Genomic DNA, 20,214 nt, shown 5'->3' with positions numbered 1-20,214 from the left:
GGCAAGAAAGGAGTAGGGGACTAAGAGACACAAACTGCTATGAATACAATGAATGAGCAATAAGGATATATTATACAGCACAGGGAATTATAACCATCATTTAGTAATAACTTCGTTTTTTAAATTTTTTAATTTTTTTATTTTTTTTTGTCTTTTTGCCTTTTCTACGGCCGCTTCCGAGGCATATGGAGGTTCCCAGGCTAGGGGTCTAATCAGAGCTGGAGCTGCCAGCCTACACCACAGCCATAGCAACACAGGATCCGAGCCGGGTCTGCAACCTACATTGGAGCTAGAGGCGACGCCAGATCCTTAACCCACTGAGTGAGGCCAGGGATTGAACCCGCAACCTTATGGTTCCTAGTCAGATTCATTAACCACTGAGCCACGATGGGAACTCCAGTAATAACTTCAAATGGAGTGTAATCTATAAAGATATTGAGTCACTATGTTATGTACCTGAAACTGATATATTTTAAATCAGCTATACCTCAATTAAATAAACATAAATCTTAAGTGTACAGCTCAATGAATTTTTACCTATATAAATGCCCATGTGAGATATACACATTTCCCAGAAAGACTGCCTTGTTCCCCTTCTCAGTTGATACCCACTCCCTCCCGAGATAATCACTCTTCTCATGTCTATCACCATACACTGGGTCAGCCAGTTCCTAAATTCATACAAATGGAATCCTGCAGTCCCCTGGTACTTTTTCAAGAACAGCACATACTTTTTTAACAGAAAAAAACAAAACAAAACAAAGGAGAAAGCCCTCATCCCACCTCATACCACCAAAAAGAAAAACCCTCAACTGTTCAAACAATTGATACGTACTTATCATTTGCGATTCCAGACAGAACAGAAGCATCTGGGAAAGTCCTCACTTCTTCAAAAGTTGTTTATTATGGAGTTCCCATAGTGGCGCATTCCCGTCGTGGCACAGTGGAAACAAATCCAATCGGGAACCATGAGGTTGCAAGTTTGATCCCTGGTCTGGCTCGGTGGGTCAAGGATCCAGCATTGCTGTGAGCTGTGGTGTAGGTTGCAGACACAGCTGGGTCTGGCATTGCTGTGGCTGTGGCGTAGGCCAGTGGCTACAGCTCCCATTAGACCCCTAGCCTGTGAACCTCCATGTGCCAAGGGTGTGGCCCTAAAAAAAGACAAAAGACCAAAAAAAAAAAAAAGGAAGTTGTTTATTACTGAGTACATCCTATTGGATCTTCCCCAGCTGCTCTTTCAGACCCTCCCTCCATCCCTCTTCGTCCTCCTCTGGGATTCTGGAGGCTGGCCTTAGTGGCTGTGTCAATAGCTTCCTGGCTACCTGGTGTCCACTTGGGAGCTACCAAGGGAGGCACTAGCTCTAGACGGCAGGGGGCAGTGAGTGAGGTGGAGGGGTTCAGTCCCCTGACTCTCTCCCAGCCTTGCTCTGAGCAAGCTACACCTCAGGCAGCCTCTGCTAAAGCTGGCTGCTTTCTGCCAGAGGAGAAACAGCCCCCTCGCCTTGACTCTTCAGGTCTGGCTGGTCCCAATTCCCAGCTCAGGATCGTGCCTGGTTGCTCCGCTTTCCTTCATCCTTCCCACACCTTAGTAAATAACCCCTTCGTTATACTCTCAGCAGTCGCTCCTTTTGAATGTTCTGTCTTCTGCTCCTGATTATCATCTGGGTTAAGTGTTTTTGTTATTATTATTAAAGTATAGTCGGTTTACAAAGTTGTGCTAATTTCTACTGCACACTTTTCTAAGTGACTTAGTCACACAAATATATACATTTTAAAAAAATATTTCTTTTCATTATGGTCTATCCCAGGAGATTGGATACAGTTCCCTGTGCTATATAGTAGGACCTTGTTGTCTATCCTTTATAAATGTAGTAATTTGCATCTACTCACCCCAAACTCCCAGTCCATCCCTCTCTCTCCTCCTCCCCCCTCCTCCTTGGCAACTACAGCCACTTGGAGCAACATGGATGCAACTAGAGATTCTCCTACTAAGTGAAGTAAGTCAGAAAGAAAAAGACAAATAACACACAATATCACTTATATGTGGAATCTAAAATATAGCACAAATGAAGCTATCTACAAAACAGAAACACACCCCCACAGACCTAGAGAACATGTTAAGTTTTAAATAGGCTTTTTAGGAAATACTTTTGCATCCATCACGTACTTAGGCCATAACGTGCTCTTTGGGGGATAAAATGACTGTTTCTAGCAGTTCTCTTTGTTCGACACCTCCTTCTAATTAAAGGACACTTACATTATCCACACCCCTAATTCAACCAGTCTTTAAGTACAATAAGAGGTGATCCAAAGTCTATAATATACTACCTTGGAGCTTTGGAGTTACTTTCATATTTGAGCTTACTATAGCTCTATGCCCAAATTTCTCCTGTTGAAATTTGAGAATTTCTATGCACAGGTATTTAGGAAAAGTCACTTCCTTTGCTCAGCAACCCTAGCATGTGCAGGGTATGGATAAGAAGAGCTTTGCCAAAGCTTCACATGGAGCAAGAAGAAACTGGAAAGAATAGTTCCACTGCTTGAAAGCAAAGGCACAAGTTTGACATGAGACCGAGAAGGTCTAGGGGACCTTGACGTTTGAGTCTGCTATGTGTCAGGTACTGTGTTCGACACACTTGAGAGAAAATTAATTCTCACATTACGACATGAGGTTATGGGTTCAGCACAATTCACAGAGGAGGAAACTGACAGGTCCAAGGCTTAAATCCACTGTCTATCTGGGTTCAAAGTCCTGGATTTCCAGCTCTCCCATCAAGGAGACTGGTCCTCAGACACAAGTGATGGAACCAGCATAGACACAGTGGAACTGAAACCCAAGGCAGATAAGAAAATCATCAGAAAACAATGGACTTACTTTAAGTGTTCAGATCCCTAAATCTAAACAAACCACTTTCCAGAGTGTAAAGAAACTCAGAGGTGCTGTCAGAGCCACCATCCTATTTAAAGAACTGTGGAAAGAACCAGAGAGGTTTACTGTGAAATAGCAAAGACCTGAGAGGAAGGGATAGGATAGCTTTCTGGGGTTGAGACCATCTCTGAAGCTCCAGAGGATAAATGCACAGCCCAGGGTGGGGGTGGGTGGATGAGACAGTGGATGTGGCTCTTGGCCTGTCAATTTCACTTCATCAGTCACTTATTCAACAAATAATTATTGAGACTCTACTGCATGCCAGGCACTGTACTCAGTGCTAATAAATAGAACAGTAAACAGAGACCAAGTTCCTGATGCCACCAACTTTATAGTTATATGGGAGTAGACAATAAGTAGATCAAGGAAGCCATAATATGCCATGTATTGATAAGTGCCATAAAAAATAAAGCCAGGTAAAGAGGTTCTGAAGAGATGAGGGAGGGTGCCCCCTTTTACAGAGGGCCGTCAGGTTGAAACTGCTGAGAAAGTCTCTTCTCTGAAGACATGGAATGATCCATGTGCATATCTGGGGGGAATGGGAGGTGGGCAGGCTAGGGGTTGGGCTGCACCACACTGCCTGCAAGGCACGACCTGCCCATCACTTATATGTGGAATCTAATAAAAAATGATTCAAAAGAACACATTTATAAAACAGAAATAAATTCACAGATTTGAAAACCCATCTTATGGTTACCGTAGGTGAAACCATTGGGGCAGGGAAGAATTGGGAGGGTAGGAATAACAATATACACACTTCTGTGTAAAATAGGTGATTAACAGGAGCCTACTGTATAGCACAGGAAAATCTGCTCAATAGTGTAATAACCTGTATGGGAAAAAACAATGGATATATTTATGCATATAACTGATTCACTTTGCTGTACACCTGAAACTAATACAACACTGTAAGTCAACTATACTCCAATTGAAAAAAAAAAAAAAAAAAGACAAAAAAAGACCAAAGAAATCAGTGGCAGAAACATCCATGGTTTAATGGATGGGGAAGCTTACAAGTCTAAAGCAGAGTCCTGGAGCAACACCCCACTGAGTGTGGTAGACAGCAAGCAGGACACAGCAGGCTTCGCTCCCAAGGGGAAGGGGAAATTGCTGGTTACAGGGGGAATTGACATCAGGTTGGCTCATTAGTTACCAGAAAAACCAGTAGAGAAGCATGCCCCTCACTGCCCCTTTGATAAGAACAATCACTAGCTGGGGCCTGGGCAAGTAGGAAGAGCAGTCATGTACAGAGGGTGCAGGCTGAGGATGTACAGAGAGCAAGAGAACAGCCATTTGGCGGGAGCTGACCACATGCTAGGAGATTCATGTGGGTACACAGGAGAAAAATATTCCTGGTAGAGAAAACAGCACCTACCCAAGTCCTGAGGTGCGTGCGTATTTCACCGTATTTAGGGAATAGCCAGGAGACTGGGACTGAAGTCATGATCATATCCGGGGGTTAATAAGGAAAGTGGGGAGTTCCCGTCGTGGCGCAGTGGTTAACGAATCCAACTAGGAACCATGAGGTTGCAGGTTTGATCCCTGGCCTTGCTCAGTGGGTTAGGGATCCAGCGTTGCCGTGAGCTGTGGTGTAGGTTTCAGACGTGGCTCGGATTCTGCGTTGCTGTGGCTCTGGCGTAGGCCGGCGGCTACAGCTCCGATTAGACCCCTAGCCTGGGAACCACCATATGCCACGAGAGCGGCGCTAGAAAAGGCAAAAAGACAATAATAATAATAATAATAATAATAAGGAAAATGGTAGAAACTAAGCTTCCATCTTAACCGACCAGAGAAAGATTGTATAGGACCTTGGGCCCTTAATTTTACTTTGCTTGTATTTTGCGTGAGATAGAAAGCTATTGGAAGAGACTGAGTAGAGGAGAGACATAGCAGGACTAGTATTTCAGGAGGATCACTCTGGGTAGTGTGTTGAAACTAAACTGGAGTTGAGTGGAGGAGAGAGTTAGGGGGCTGTTAAAGTAACCCCCGCAAGAGAGGGTGGTGAACTTAACGAGACTCAGATGTGTCTGTAGAGTAATAAGACGTGGTTGTTTGATTGGATATATTTTTGAAAGTAGAGCCAATAGTATTTGCCATTGGAGTCAACGTAGGGTGTGATAACAAATGATGTGTCAAAGATGATCCCAAGTCTTTAGAGATGAGTAAATTGTACCATGTAATTGTCATTTATTGAAATAGAAAAAAAATTCACAATAGTAGATTTCAGGGGAAAATAAATTTGGTTTGGGACGTGATGAATGTGAGACATCTGTCAGACATCCAAGCAGAGTTGTTAGGCAGCTGCCTATAAGAGTCTGCCTTTCAGGAGAGACAGCCAAAATGGGTGGGACACTGGGGACTTATCAGTATATACATGGTATTTAAAACTATGGGGTTAAATGAATCCCTTTTTCCTGCCCCCAAGTGTGTGTATGGAGAGCTGAGTCCTATGGCATGCAAAGATTTTGAGGTCATGAGGAGAAAAAGAAACCATACTAAAAACAAAAACAAAAACAAATTGAGGAAGTGCCAGTAAGGTGGGGAGAACACAGAGAGAGTGGAAAGTGTTTCAAGTGATCAACTGTCACTCATGTTGCTGATCAAGCAATATGGTGCCTGAGACCTATATCTGTAGAAAACCATAATAGGAAAGATACATGAACCACAATCTTCAGAGCAGCACTATTTACAACAGCCAAGACATGGAGGCAACTTAAATGTCCATTGACAGGTTAATGGATAAAGAAGATGTGGGATGGATAGATACATAGATAAGATAGAGATAGGAATATTACTCAGCCATAGAAAAGAATGAAACAATGCCATTTGCAACTACATGAATGGACCTAGAGATTATCATATTAGGTGAAGTAAGTCAGACAAAGAAAGACAAATATCAGATGATATCACTTATATGTGAAATCTTTAAAAATGATACAAATAAACTTATTTACAAAACAGAAATAGACTCACAGACATGGAAAACAAACATGGTTACCAAAGGGCAAAGAGGGGAGATAAGTTAGAAGCTTGGGATTAACAGATACACATTCCTATATATAAAATTATAAACAACATGGACCTATAGCACAGGGAAGTACATTCAATATCTTGTAATAATCCATAATGGAAAAGAATCTGAAAAGTATATATATTTATATATAGTATATATTATATATATCCAAATCACTTTGCTGTACATCTGAAACACTGTAAGTCAATTATACATCAATAAAAAATAATACATTTTAAATTTTTTCAGAAGAAAAGAAATTACAACATACCTTAAAAAAAAAAAAAAAAAAGATGGTGCCTGAGAATCACCCATAACTTCTGGCAATACTAGAAGACTAGAGCCAAGTGGAGCAGTGGGAACAAAGACCCAAGTGGAGGGAGTTCAGGCAAAACTGGAGGAGAAATGATGGAGACAGAATGTATAAACCACTCTGTCAGTGAGTTTTGGTGCAGAGAAGATGACAGAAATGGGGTAGTAACTGCAGGGGTACAGAGGGTGAAGGAAGATGATTTGGGCTGGTGGTTTGGTTTAAAGATGGGGACTATACCATCATGTTTTCAGGTGCCAGGAAGGATCTAGAAGAGCAGTGTTACATGTTGATATATGGAGGCAGAGGAAAAATAGCTAAAGGCACATTGTTGAGAGGACTGGAGTTCTAGGGCACAGGTAGGAGGCGTCCCATAGTGCCAGCCAGAGTCATTCCCAGCTCATCTGCTTTGTATTTTGCAGTTCCACCGAGAATTTCACTACCGGAAACATGAGTGTTTTACTGCTAATGTTAAAAAAAAAATAATTGATAACTATTTGCTTTATTTATCCCTCACATGTTCCTCTGAGCCATTTTACCCCCATCTTACCAATAAGGAAGGCTCATAAAAGTTATATGACTTCATCATGTTCTCAAAGCTCATGTGAAAACCAGGTCTCAAACTAGGTCTGGCTGTTCCAAAGACCATAAATGTTCCACAGCATCAGAGCCTAGAATTCCCCCAGAGGGTCCACCAGCTAATGAGAGAAAGACCACAGCATCTTAAGATGCCAGGCAAAGAAAAGCACCACTAACTAACATCAACCTAGAGATTCCCATGTACAAGTGTTGAGGAAGCAAGAGGACGTCATGTGCCTGGACACTTTGCAGTGAAGCCTTCATTCCTTTGCAGGGAAGATATGGTTCAATCAATAGATGTTAAAGGCAGAGCAGAGCGTGATGACGGCATCAGAACTTGACAATGTTATCGAAAGGGCCCAAGAGGAGCTGGACTCCGAAGTGGGGCTGATGAGAGGGAGTAAATGTTTCCTCTTGGACATGTGGTGGCAGAAGCTGAGAAAAGCATTATGGGATTTCCTTAGATTTTCAATCCCTTCAGTGAACATTTATTAAGCTCCTACCATGTGCACAGCACAAGGCTTCCTGCTCAGGAAATGAAGAAGAGCAGTCATCCTTCCAGATATACAGTGAACCATTCAAATTAAGCATAGGATTTCTAAACTCTTGAGTCCATCAGGGTTCTCCAGAGAAGCAGAATCAATAACACATTGATCGAGATATAGATGATATAGATATAGATCACATACATACATGAAATTTATTTCAAAAAATTATAGGGCTGGGAAGTCTGAAGTGTGTAGGGCAGGCCAATAGCCTGGAAACTCAGACAGAAGTTGATACTGTGGTTTTGAGGCAGAATTACTTTCTCCTCTGGGAAACCTCAGTTTGTTTTTTTTCTCAAGACCTTCCACTGATTGGATGAAGCCCACCCTCGTTACTCAGGGTAATCAGTCAATCAACTGTAGCATTAAGCACATTTACAAAATACCCATCAGGTCAACACCTGGATCAGTGCTTGATTAAATAACTGGATACTCTAGCCCAGCCAAGCTGCCGTATCACACTAACCATCGTAGCACCCTATCAGTTCCCAGATTCACTCCACAGAAGCCAAAAGCAGGTACTCGATGTTAGAGACTTTTGCCTTTTAGAACTGCTATTGCCTGATCTGATTTTGAGCCGTGGACCAGCCAGAGGCCAGAGGACGGGATGTCTCTGCGCCAGGGCACTGTTAAGGGTGGTTTATAAAGCTTCTAATTCATTGTAATTAATTTTTATTGTGCAGAGGCAGACGGCTGGCGGAATGCAAGGGGGTAATTTCACAAGTCAAAATAACCAATAAGTAAATACAAATAGTTCCCAACTTGAGGAGCGGATCACCGTCCCCAAGTCTCGAAGGAAACACAGACCACAACCCCTGTTGCTCCTTCCGCAGCCCTGGCTCCTGGCTCCTCCTCCCCACCCGTTTTCCCGGAAGCTATCCTGGTTTCAAGTGCCCCCTATCTCCATAGCCCCCTTGCTCCCGCAAGACACAATGTCAAGGTCTTTGTCAATCAGATGGAGCGGAGATCTCGGGTGTTGAAACCGTACCCCCTAAAGGGGGCGGGCTGGGGAGAGAAGCCCGCGCTGGTTGCAAACAATGAAATGACGCACGGAGGCTCTTTGTTCATCTCCAGCTCGAAGCCCTGGCGAACTGAGCAGGGCAGGCGCGTGTGCCGGATGTTAAGTCTCATTTCAAAGCCGCTGCGGTGGCAGGAAGGCACGGGAGCGGCTGGGTGCTGGGAGCTGGAGGCCGGGAACCGCCCTGAGCATCCGTATGGAGGGGCGGGAGACACAGAGGAAGACAAGGCCCTGGGCTGTGGGCGATTTTCTTTTTCAGAGGGTGAGGCAGGAAAGGAGGACTTGCCTTTCTCCGGCCTGAAATCTTGTGCGGGGGTTTCAGGAGTGTTGAGTAATGACCAGGGTAGGTTTCTCACGGAGAACTCATCTATCTAGGTGCCAGGGGGTGAGCCTGGCTTCCCAAGCTTGAAAATTTAGATTTATTGGGTGCCAGAAATTGGACTGGACACCATTTAATAGGCCCATGCACCATGAAGGTGAGGGTGGGAGGGTTAAGAGTCAGGAGGGCAGAATGGATGGGGCAGGGACTCGGGGTGAAGAAAAAACGGCAAAATCTGACTAGCGCTGTAAAATGCTGGCCGCAGCAGGCGGGAAATACAAGACTCCGGAGAAACCGGTAGTTTATGAACAGAGCTGAAATCAGATAAACCTGTGGGAAGAGAGAGACGGAGAAGAGGAAGCAATTAGTGTCTGGGGACTTAAGGAAGAGGTATTTTGGGGGGAGGGAGAGAGGGAGAGAGAGGTGGAGAAACAGATTCCTAAAGTCTACGGAAGGCAAATCTGTCAGTAGAAGAGGTGGATCCATTAAAAAAAAAAAAAGAAAAGAAAAAAACATTTGCTGGTTAAAAAAATACATATATCTTGTTCAACCTCTTGCTCTGAAACAGAAGAAAAGCTTTGGGATTTATTGGAATGTGGATTTACATAGAGAGGCCCTGGAATATGTAACTTCTAATGTGAAGGGAAAGGCGGAGGGAGGCACGTTTGCAGGAGGGAAGAAGCAGAGGGAAGTGAAATCCAAACCCCGGGCTCTGGGCCTCATTCCCCAAGTGAACGTGGGGACCTCACCCTCCCAACCCCCCCGCCCCTTCTCCTCCTGCGGCCATTTCTTCATTATTTTTATCTGTTTTCTCCCCTGGGGCTGGGGAAGCAGTGTCAAAATGACTTCTCAGGCTTTGAGACATTTAAATAAAAGACTGTGTAATGCAACACAGCTGATCGGAATCTCCTCACAAAAGTAGATGTTCATTCAATATTTATTGTGTTTCTTCTCTGTGCAAGGCACTGCATTATAGATTCGTGGGAGTAGACATACATGCTCAGCACTCCACTCATTCAGCATATATCTGGGAGGACATAACCATCACTTCCCTCAAACGGATCCCATGCTGGCGAGGAGAGATGGACAGGGAAACGCACATACACGGCACTCCGGAGACATGCATCAGAAGAATCACAGACACCTTCCCAAAAGAGGTGACTTACAGGCTGTGGGCCCCCGGAACTCAGGAGTCTGCTGAAAATCCCATTTCTCGGTCAACAACCCAGATGTTTGGACTGTATGTCTGCACACACGTAGGCGTTTGGAAACGCCGGGATTTCTGGTGATTAGATCCAAATGCCCAACAGCACTTGGAGAAAGGAAAGTAAGCATGTACCTTGTAAATAATGCAGGCATGTATCGTGTCCTAATTGTTTTTATGAGCCGTTCTTCTTCCACCAAGACACAGATCATCAAAATCCTTCGCTATTTATTATACATTCGTTTATTACTTGCCCTCAATTATGTGGTGAAATTTATATCTTTGCACATGGCCAAGGTGGCAGGCCCCATGGCCCAAGGCAATTAGATAAGGCCTTAAAGAAATCAGACTGTGAACAAGGCAGAAGTTTAATAAAATCTGAAACCCACAGCTGTCAAGCTACATGAAGCCCCATGCTCACAAATATCGGGCAAACATCATTACAAAATTGGTCAGGGTAAGAAGAGCAGGCAACAACATTGCAACCCATCTTGGTGACAGGTTTGAAGACTGTGTCTGTATGTGTGTGTGTGTGTGTGTGTGTGTGTGTGTGTTTGTACATATACATACGTATGTATATCTGCCTGACCGTGTGTGTATATGGTTTATTTATATTGATACAGGGATTGCCAGAGGGAGAAAAGTGAAATTGCAAAGGCAGTGCTTCTTTTCAGCCATTCCCGGTTGCTTGGTCTCTTGCTATTTCCCTCTCCCTAAACCCACTCACACCCCTGGACAGCTCAGAGACCTCCAGCCCTCACCTTTGCACCTCCCTTCCAGCCCCAGGAAAGCTTACTCTCTTATCCCTAATTCACATAAATGTCCTTCCCAGGAGCTATTTTAATTTAAACCACTAATATAGCCAAAAGATAAAGTCCAGATGAAGGTAGAACTTCAGGAATGAACTGGCAACCAGAGTAGACGTGGGGGCGAGGGAAACAAGTGAGGGACTTTCCTGATCAGAGAAAGAAAGAAGAGTCTGAACACCTGGATAGTAGTTTCGGCACTAACTCCTGCTACGTCGGGCAAAGCACTTGCATCCTCTTGCTTGGGGTCCGTCTCTTTTTGTCTCCCCAAGCGTTTGGCCATCGCCTAGATGCTTATCAGATTGCATAATGGTCTCTGGTCATCTCGCCCTCTAGACAGTGAGTTCTTCACTGAGGGAGGGGACCACGTCTTCCCAGGTTCTAGCACCGTGCCTCACTTGTAGTAAGAGCCCCATTTGGAAAGCTTTCCAGTGAACTTAACTATCCTGAATCAGGTTTTCGCCTGCAAGATGCAAGTTAATCCACTCATCCATCCATTTATTTACTCACTTGCACAACCTGCCAGGTGAGGTGCAGTAGGAAGCATAAAATGTATATTCTAGGAACTTATCTAAAATAACATTCCTCACCCACTTCCCAGAACCATAAGGAAGAACAGAGAGGTTGTGTGTGAACAAGCTCTTGGAGACTGTATGCACTACCTGAGGTCAGGAGTGATCTTTATTTCTGCCCATTACCCATGCCATGCTGATGCTGCAGGCTCTCCTGGGCCTGCAAGGGTTATTTTTGCAGATTTCCCCGTCTCCCTTCTCTCTAGCTCCCAGCAGATGTATTAAGTGTAATCTTGGATCTGTTCCAGGTTCCCTCTTTAAGATTCAAAATGTTCAATATTTCCTGCACGCAGCAGGCGCTCTGGCCTGGCGTGATGCCAGGCACTCTGAAGGGTTCACTCCCCAAGTGTCCCTGGTGTCTGGGTCCCAGCCCCAACTTGTTCAGCTTGTTGCACTGAGCCAGCTTGGGAAACAGGGACAAAAACCCCCGCAGAGGCTGCCATGCCAGTCCCACCAGCCGTATCTAAGATGACCAGCAGCCCAACTCCCTCTGAGGCACTGTCACAGGATGGGAAGCCACACTGCCAACTGCCCCTCTGCCTCCAGCTCAGTCTGACCCCCGCCGGAGGCAAGTGGGGCATTTGGGTTGCCCTGAGGCTCTGGCCCAGTTGCTGAGGGAATTGGTACCTTTGAGAGGAAAGGAAAACAGGCAAATAGCAGCAAACCGAGTTGCCTGGAGGCTTGCTGAGCCACTAGCATAGGAGTTAACCCTACCTGTGCCGTGTGGCTGATCAGGCCCACACCCCTGGCTGTGCAGTCAAAACCACCTTCTCATGACTGCTCAGAACCAAAACCTCTTCCTCACAGCAGCAGCGCAAATGGAACCCATATCCTTCTCTAAAACTGATGAGGAGGGATGAGATTCTAAGCGGTATTTGGGAGCACTTCCATGTGGATCCATCAGCCCCTCCCCTCTCCTTTCCTCCCTCTTTTTGATTAATTTGCATAATCACTTGCACCAGCTGAACGCATGGGCCACGCTCTGGACTCGTGTTTGCCTTTAAATGAGAACCAGTTTTGTACTTTTAACTGTGATCTTTTCCCAACTCTCCCCTCATCCTTTGTCTTTCTTTTCATTTAGTCTCCCATGCCCTCCTATTTCTTTTTTCCTCCAGCCCTCCCACCCTTGGTGAATGACATGGTTTCTGTGACCTCCCTCCATCAAATACCCACCCTCTTCCCCAGCCACATCAGTTCAATCAAAAAGTAGATTCTGCAGTAGAAAGGAAGGAGACTAAGATTCATGGAGCTTCTCTGAGGCACCAGGCATAGTGCAAAAACACAGCATACAGACAAACCTCACCTGTAGGCTGGGGGCCAAGCTGATATATAGCATCTTCCCAGTGCCCAGACCTTCTAAGGCAGTGATGGCATATCTGACAAGTACAGGGTAAGAGCTACAGAAGCCCTTCAAGTTCATGGATCCAGAGCCCAAGCCATGAGGAGATTCTCCCATAGAAGATCATGAGAGATAGTCACCTTCCATTGTGGAATGAACTGCAAGTCCCCAGTTCAAGTTCAACCTCTGCCATCAACTGACTTTTGTTCAAACCACTTCTGCCCCTCAGTTTCCTCATTTATAATCCAAAACAATTAAACCAAATAATCTATTATATCTCTGACTCCGAAATGCTTTGAATCTGTGAATCCTTCCTTGATCTTTGCTTTGTGACCCACATCACGATAAAACTATTAAAATGGACTGTGAGTACAGGCGAATGTCAGCTGTATTTTTGTCAGGAGGCCAGATCCCTCACTTCTTGTCAAGATGGTCTGCATTGGGGGCTATAATGGTTTGTAGTCATTCTCGGTATATAGCATGTCCTGACTACTAAAATCAGTGCTTCTCTCGGTATTTGGGTTCATGCTATTTGGAAAAACAGACTGTTATTCATTGCATAGCCATTCTTACTGGAATCCCCTTCAGACAGAGCTTGAGCTACTTGAGCTAATGAGAGAGATCTTTTATCAAACCCTGGAGGTCAGCAGATGTGGGCTTTATGGGAAAAGAAAAAGAATGGGGGAAATTCCATCATGGTCATGAAAAGGCACTTCCAGTAAACTCTGTTATCCATCAAGGGAGAGTAACAGGTTGTTCTGGTGGTTGGCAAATAGAGTCTTTATAGATGCTGCATGGATTATCAATTTTCAAAGGCTGAAAGAAACATGGAAATATACCAAAAAGTTGCTATAAGTAAATTAATCCTCTTTGAGGATTCTCCAACCCTTCATATGGGCATTACATTGCAAATGGGAATGATCAGATTTAGAATAGAATTGTTGCATTTGTTGAAAAAAACAGGGCCCTTGTTTGTCAATCCTGTTGCTTTGGGGGAAAAATAATATTACCAAATATGATTTGGTTTTCCTCTCAATCGCCACTTCCAATGACTGCCCTGTTCCTGTACCATGCTCTAGCCACAGTTGGCCATTCCTAGAAAAAGACAAGAGTTTCCTAAACACACACACACAACCTGTGTTCCAGTGCCTCTTCCCTCTGTCTGGAGGCCCTCCTTTCTCTTGCTGCCCTGCTTCCCTATCTGCCAGCTCAGCTGTGGTCTCCTTCATGAACTGTCCATAAGATCCCCTCAAGGACGGCAACTTCCTATTTCCCAACTCACAGTTCTTTGTTTTCATCTCCCTTAAGGCACCTATCACTGCTATGCCCTTTGGACCACGTGAATCTCTCTAGCTCTGGCACTTTCCTTTAGAGGAAGTTTGATGTAAGATCTGCCTGAAGGCATTAATGTTCCCATTTTGCTTACAGCTCTTGATAGAAATAGACACTTGGTACTACTCATCAGAATTTTTAACTTTTGAAGCATTGATGATGGTCTGTAGTCCCCATCCCTTCGTGCCTGTGAGCATCTTGAGGGCAGTATTATGTCTAAGCAATCTGCATTTCTGTCTCCAGCACAGAGCCCATCATAGGGTGGGGAGCAATCAATTTTGATGAATTAAACTGAACATAATAAAAGGACACCTTGGTGCATTCACGCATTAGTAGAATTCTAGAGGTGGAACTGTTCATCCAACCTACAACTCTCATTTTCAATGGAAAAAATGAAAAATTCATTTTACATTGGAAAGAGAAGCAGTGGCGCATGCAATCTCATTTTGACGCTCAAATGGTTTACTTGGATAAAGAACCAACACTAGCTATAATCTTTCAGGAAAATGTTGACAAATCCACTATATCATGTTGGATTTTTACGGTTGTAGATATAAATTCATTCGTTCATCCAACAGACAGTATTGAGCATCAACTATGAGCTAGAAGATTTAGGGTTGTGGCAGTGGAACAAGGCAAGGTTCTGAAACTGATGGAGATTGTATTCTAGAGGAGGAAACAGTGTAGGAAAGTAAACAAATAAGAAATGTTGACTGATAACAGAGGAAATAAATCAGGGTGACGATAACAAAATGTATGGAGAGATCAATATTTTAGAAAGGAAGGATGGTCAGGGAAGGTTGTTTGGAGGAGATGACTATTTGACCTGAAGGAGATAGTTAGGTGGCCTCTGCAAGTATGTGAGGGGAAACTATTCCAGGTAAAGGGAACAGCATGTGAAAAGGCTCTGAGGCAAGAGAATACTTGGTGTGTGTGAGGAAGAGAATGCCAAGTGTAGCAGAGAGGACTGAAGACAGATGAGGCTGTGACAAGTAGCAAGAGATGATCTAAAAGCAAAGCAGTGCACCAGATGTAGGAAGTTAGAATACAGTAAGATTTGGATTTTACCCTAAGATAAGTTGGATGCTTTGGGAAGAAGTAGAACTGAAGTGTGACGTGATCTGACCCACATTTTAAAAGCATCACTCTAGCTATGATGTTGACATAGCCTGAGAGATGGCAGGAGTGTGAGCCAAGTTTGGAGACAATGGTGCCAATTAGGAGGCTACTGCCATGATTCAGGATGCTGGTGGCTTAGACTAAGTGGGCAAATAGTGAGGATGGAGAGGAGTGACTGGGTTCTGGATATATTTGAAGATAGAGCTACAGGCTTTCCTGGAGGATTGGATATGAAAAATTCCAAGGTTCTTAGCCTCACCAGTTGGAAGAAGAGCACTGCCATTTACTGAGATGGAAAAGGTTGTGGGAGTAGGTTTTGGGGTGAGGCTAGAGTTCTGTTTGGTATATGTTGATTTGGGGATACCTATTAGCCATTCAACAGAGATGTTGAATAGGCAATTAGATGTAAGACTGGGGTTCAGGGAAGACGTCAGGCTGGATACATAAATATATGAGTTGCCAATAAATAGTATTTGCATTAGTCTGCTTGGGCTGCCATAATACCACAGTCTGGGTGGCTTAAGCGACAGAAATTTATTTCTCATAGTCTGGAGGCTGGGAAGTCCAAGAGCAAGGTGTCAGCCAGTTCAGTTCCCTGGTAAGGGCTCTCTCCATGCCTTATAGAGAGTTGTTTTACTTGTGTGTCCTCATAGGACCAAGGGAGAGAGAAGAAACAAGTTCTCTGATGTCCTTATAAAGCCACTAATTCTATCACAAGTGTCCCACCCTCATGACCTCCTCCAAAACTAATCACCTTCCAAAAGCCCCATCTCCAAATATCAGTATATTAAAGGTTAGGGGTTCAATACATAATTTGGGGGGCGTGGACAATTCAGTCCATAGCAGTGTTTAAAGCCATGTGCATAGAAATGCATAGAAGAGAAAAGAGGGGAGGGGAAAGGAAGAGAAGGAAGGGGAGGAGAGGAGATGAAAGGTTTAGAGAATGGAGCCCTGGGGTGATGGGATGGGATGAGGCAGGGACAGTGATGATCATAGAGAAGGTATGGCCTGGGGAGAGTGTGGTGTCCTGAGAGCCAAGTGACGAAAGAGTCTGTAACAAGCTGGATTAAGTGGCATGGATGGAGTGGGATGGGGATGCAAATTAACTAGGCATTTAGCAACTGTAGGTCACCATGACCTTGAAAGTGCAATTCTGTCAAGTGATGGTGAAATTCTGACTGTAGTGGTTTAAGAGACAGTGGGTCAGAGAACAGGAGCAGCCAATACTGCTCACTCTTTTAAGGCATTTCATGTGAAAGGGAGCAGAGAAAGGCAGGATAGTTTGAAAAAAGCAAACATTTCTGCTTTAGCTCAAGACCCACCAGGAAAAAAGCTCATTGCCTTTTGAGGGCACATCCCTCACTCACAGGGTGGAGAGATGCTCTAAAGGTTGGCTAAGCACCCTCAGAGGATGTGCCTGTGGTTTAGAACCTCCAGGAAGTGCTACTCCATCTCCTTGCTAAAATCACAGAAGGTACCGTCTCACTGCAAGGCCCAAGGCAGCAGCCCCTTATCAGCTTAGGTTTAACCACCACCCATCAACATCTCTTCTCTTCCTGCCTGGGTCTGTGGGCACAGTTGGGCCTGGCCCCCAGCATGATGCCAACTCCCTGTAGGTTTTTCAGAAAACCTGAAAATAACCTGAGATCTGAAAATGTTAAGGACACAGAGCCAATTGGCAAATCATATGGTGGGCAAATCTCTGTCTGGTCAAGGAGGATGGAGAAAAGGAAGAAAGGGGATAAGAAAATGGATAGACAGGTATAAACAGATCCCAGCACTTGGATACCTGGGGACCATCTCAAATAATTTCTTTCTTTCTTTTTTTTTTTTTTCTTTTTAGGGCTGCACCCATGGCATATGGAAGTCCCCAGTTCAGGGGTCAAATTGGAGCTGCAGCTGGGGCCTATGCTACAGCCATAGCCACACCAGATCTGAGCCACATCTGCAACCTACACCATACCTTGTGGCAATGCCAGATCCTTAACTCACTGAGCAAGGCCAGAGATCAAACCCACATCCTCAAAGAGACAATGTTGGGTTCTTAATCTACTGAGCCACAATAGGAACTCCCATCTTGGATCGTTTCAATCACCTCTTCTAAATCCACATCAAGGGATACTGTGAACTTACATTCTTTGCTGACAGGTGTTTCCCCATTGAGCCTGGGCCATTTAACAGCTACAACATGCTGTCAGCTTTTTAACTTGGCTTCTTTAATGAAGACTTAAAAGTGGGCAGAAAGTGACTCTCATACCAAAGTGAAACTTAGCTGTTTAGTTTTATTTCACCCAACTAGGTTTTATTGGGCACCTACCAGGGCTGGATGCTATGCTGATTGGTACAAGGATACAACTTTATTTATTTATTTGCTTTTTAGAGCTGCACCTGCAGCATATGGAAGTTCTTAGGCTAGGGGTTGAATCAGAGGTTCAGCTACTGGCCTACATCACAGCTCACAACAATGCCAGATACTTAACTCATTGAGCAAGACCAGAGATTGAACCCACATCCTCATGGATACTAGTCATTACCGCTGAGCCACAACAGGAACTCTAAGGATACAACTTTAAAAAAAGAAAAGAAAAGAAAAGAAAAGAAAAGAAAAGAAAGAAAGAAAGAAAGAAAGAAAGAAAGAAAGAAAGAAAGAAAGAAAGAAAGAAAGAAAGAAAGAAAGAAAGAAAGAAAGAAAGAAAGAAAGAAAGACGGGAGGGAGGGAGGGAGGGAGGGAGGAAGGAAGGAAGGAAGGAAAAAATCTTGCTTCCATGGAGCTCATAATCTAAGTCAGTGGTTCTCAACAAGGGAGAATCCCCCCCATTTTGCCCCCCAGAGGACACTGGGCAATGTCTAGAGACACTTTTGATTATCACTACTATTGTCTTACTGGCATCTCATGTGTAGTGGCCAGAGGTGCTGCTAAATATTCCTATAGCACACTGGACAGTCTCTTAACCTCAAAGAATTATCTGATCTAAAATGTTAATAGTACCAAGATTGAAAAACTCTAATCTGAGGGATACAACAGAATGTGTACAAATAACTTGTACAAGAGAGTTGAAAAGCAACAATTCATGTTTCCAGGGTTCCTTCAGGCTGTGTAGAGAGACAGCATCTTAGATTCAGCAGCAAGATTTCACTAGCAGTCCTGGGAATTACATCTAGGGAAAACAAAGCTCCACCAAGTTCCCACATGGGTGTATATATATATATATCCATGTGGCCTCTTAGAGGTAATGAGGCTCTTTTGTATACACGTTCACGTTCCATCCTCACAACAATCCTATTTAAAGCTCCTCCATCTATTTGAATAATTGTGACTGAAGAACAGTCCTCCACTATTTGATAAGGCTATGCTCTCCAACTGAGGGGCAGGGACGTCAGCCCAGCCCATCAAACAGCCAGCCAAAGTGACTCTGGCAGCCACCAATGTCAAATGTGCCAGACATCAGTCCTCAACCATTTCCTAAGCAACCAGAGTTGGTATACACACCTCCAGTTTAGATTTGGAAACTGAAGTTTGGTGACATGACTAAGATCTCTCTGCTCCGAACTTGCACTTTTTTGGTTCAGACCTCACCCCACCTCACCCTAGATGCACAAATCTTTCTACTGCTAGAAGCTGCCTCTTTCCATGACAGCAATAGGCATCAGCACCATCAGGGAGTCCAGCAATTCACAGATGATTTCCATGTACATCCTTTTTCTCCTCAGGTATTTCTTTGGGCAAGTGCACAGGAAGGAGTGGAAAATACATTTTGAATTTAGATGGAAGGTGAGAAAGAGCCCTCACCTGAATTTTTATCAGCTACATCACAGCTCTTTATGTTTAGACATAAATCATGGTAGAAGTATAGCTACAGAGCCTCGTAGCATCAAAATGGAGTCAGACTAAAGGGTTTATCCAGTGGAACCATGCACATTTATGTGCCCTTAAAAAAAAAAAAAAAAAAACTCAGGGAAATTCATTCAAGTATGGTATGGCTTAAAATGACCAAGTTAAAACTGAGTCACATGATTCTATTTAAATACAGATGGTCAGGTTTTGTTTACATCTACAGAGCAAACTGCCGATACAAAGTGGTGCCCTATCCATATAAACCAGCAAAGCCATTTTAGAACCCAGAGTTTGAAAGAGTCTATATAAATGTAAATTACCAACCAAAGGGAGCATAAAATCTGTGGATGTGAAAATGAGACTATTATCTGCCCTCATCCAGCTCAGACTATCCGTGTGGTTTCACACGGCTCCTCTCATTTGGGGAGTCTCTGGAGCATGGCCTTAGCTGAGCTGCTGCGTGCCAACTTTTCATCTGGCCATGATCTAGGGATCTGTGTTTCCTCTGCTCTTGTACATCAGTGCCAGAGGGGTGGGTTCCAGATCTTGTGGAATCACTGAGTCTTCATGTGTCTGATTTGCAACCCAGCACTACTTTGATCCCTCAGATTCTCCAGCAAGAGTCTTGCAGGCACATTCTGGGAGTGGATGAACCCAGCCTAATAGCTAGGAAACTAGCGTTTTCCGGGGCCAGAATGGGGCTCTGCTTGGAAACAAATGCTTCCAAAAGCTGCCTTAACTCTTTTGTGCCACTAATGTTGTGTTTAATTAGGGACCCTGTTGTGTTTAATTCATCCCTAAATGGACTCTGGGGCATGAAAAAAGTTAAAGTGAGCTTCTCCAAGCCTGTCCTTCCCAACAAGGGAGGATGGAGCCCACAGGGCCAGAGGATTGATGGAATAAAAGAGAATGACCACAAATTACTCGGAGTTCCATGAAGGAAGAACCCAGAGAAGAACAATCCAGCTAAATGAAATTGTTTTCTTCCTTTCCAACCACGGAATATTAATTAGGCGGTACAAGTCAGTCCACATAATGCCAGTCGACATTAAGCAATTTACCATGTGAAGGCAGTTGAAAACCCCAGCTTACTGCTCCAAACTCTCTTGATTATTCCGAACAGATTTCCCATCCTAAAGTGGAAATGGATTTCATTTGATCTCTTCAGTCTGTTCGCCGTTATATGCAAAACAGTACTATTGGTACCAGAAAACCAGCAGCTACCTGAGCAGTGGAGTGTTCAAAATGAAGCCATTTGGTCATTGGAAAAATCCAAAAGGAAGAGTCACTATAT

General features: G+C 44.0%; 1 long non-coding RNA gene across 1 annotated transcript in view; it reads right to left on the bottom strand.

Moving 5' to 3' along the window:
- The window catches only part of LOC125111188 (uncharacterized), a 219,506-nt gene that overhangs the window by 156,266 nt on the left and 43,026 nt on the right, over positions 1-20,214 (bottom strand). The gene's annotated exons all lie outside the window — the stretch shown is intronic.

The sequence above is a fragment of the Phacochoerus africanus genome, chromosome 11 (genome assembly GCF_016906955.1).
Source record: "Phacochoerus africanus isolate WHEZ1 chromosome 11, ROS_Pafr_v1, whole genome shotgun sequence".
NCBI classification, from domain to species: domain Eukaryota; kingdom Metazoa; phylum Chordata; class Mammalia; order Artiodactyla; family Suidae; genus Phacochoerus; species Phacochoerus africanus.
Note: the sequence above shows the minus strand (reverse complement) of the source record. Positions and strands in the feature narration are given on the sequence as shown.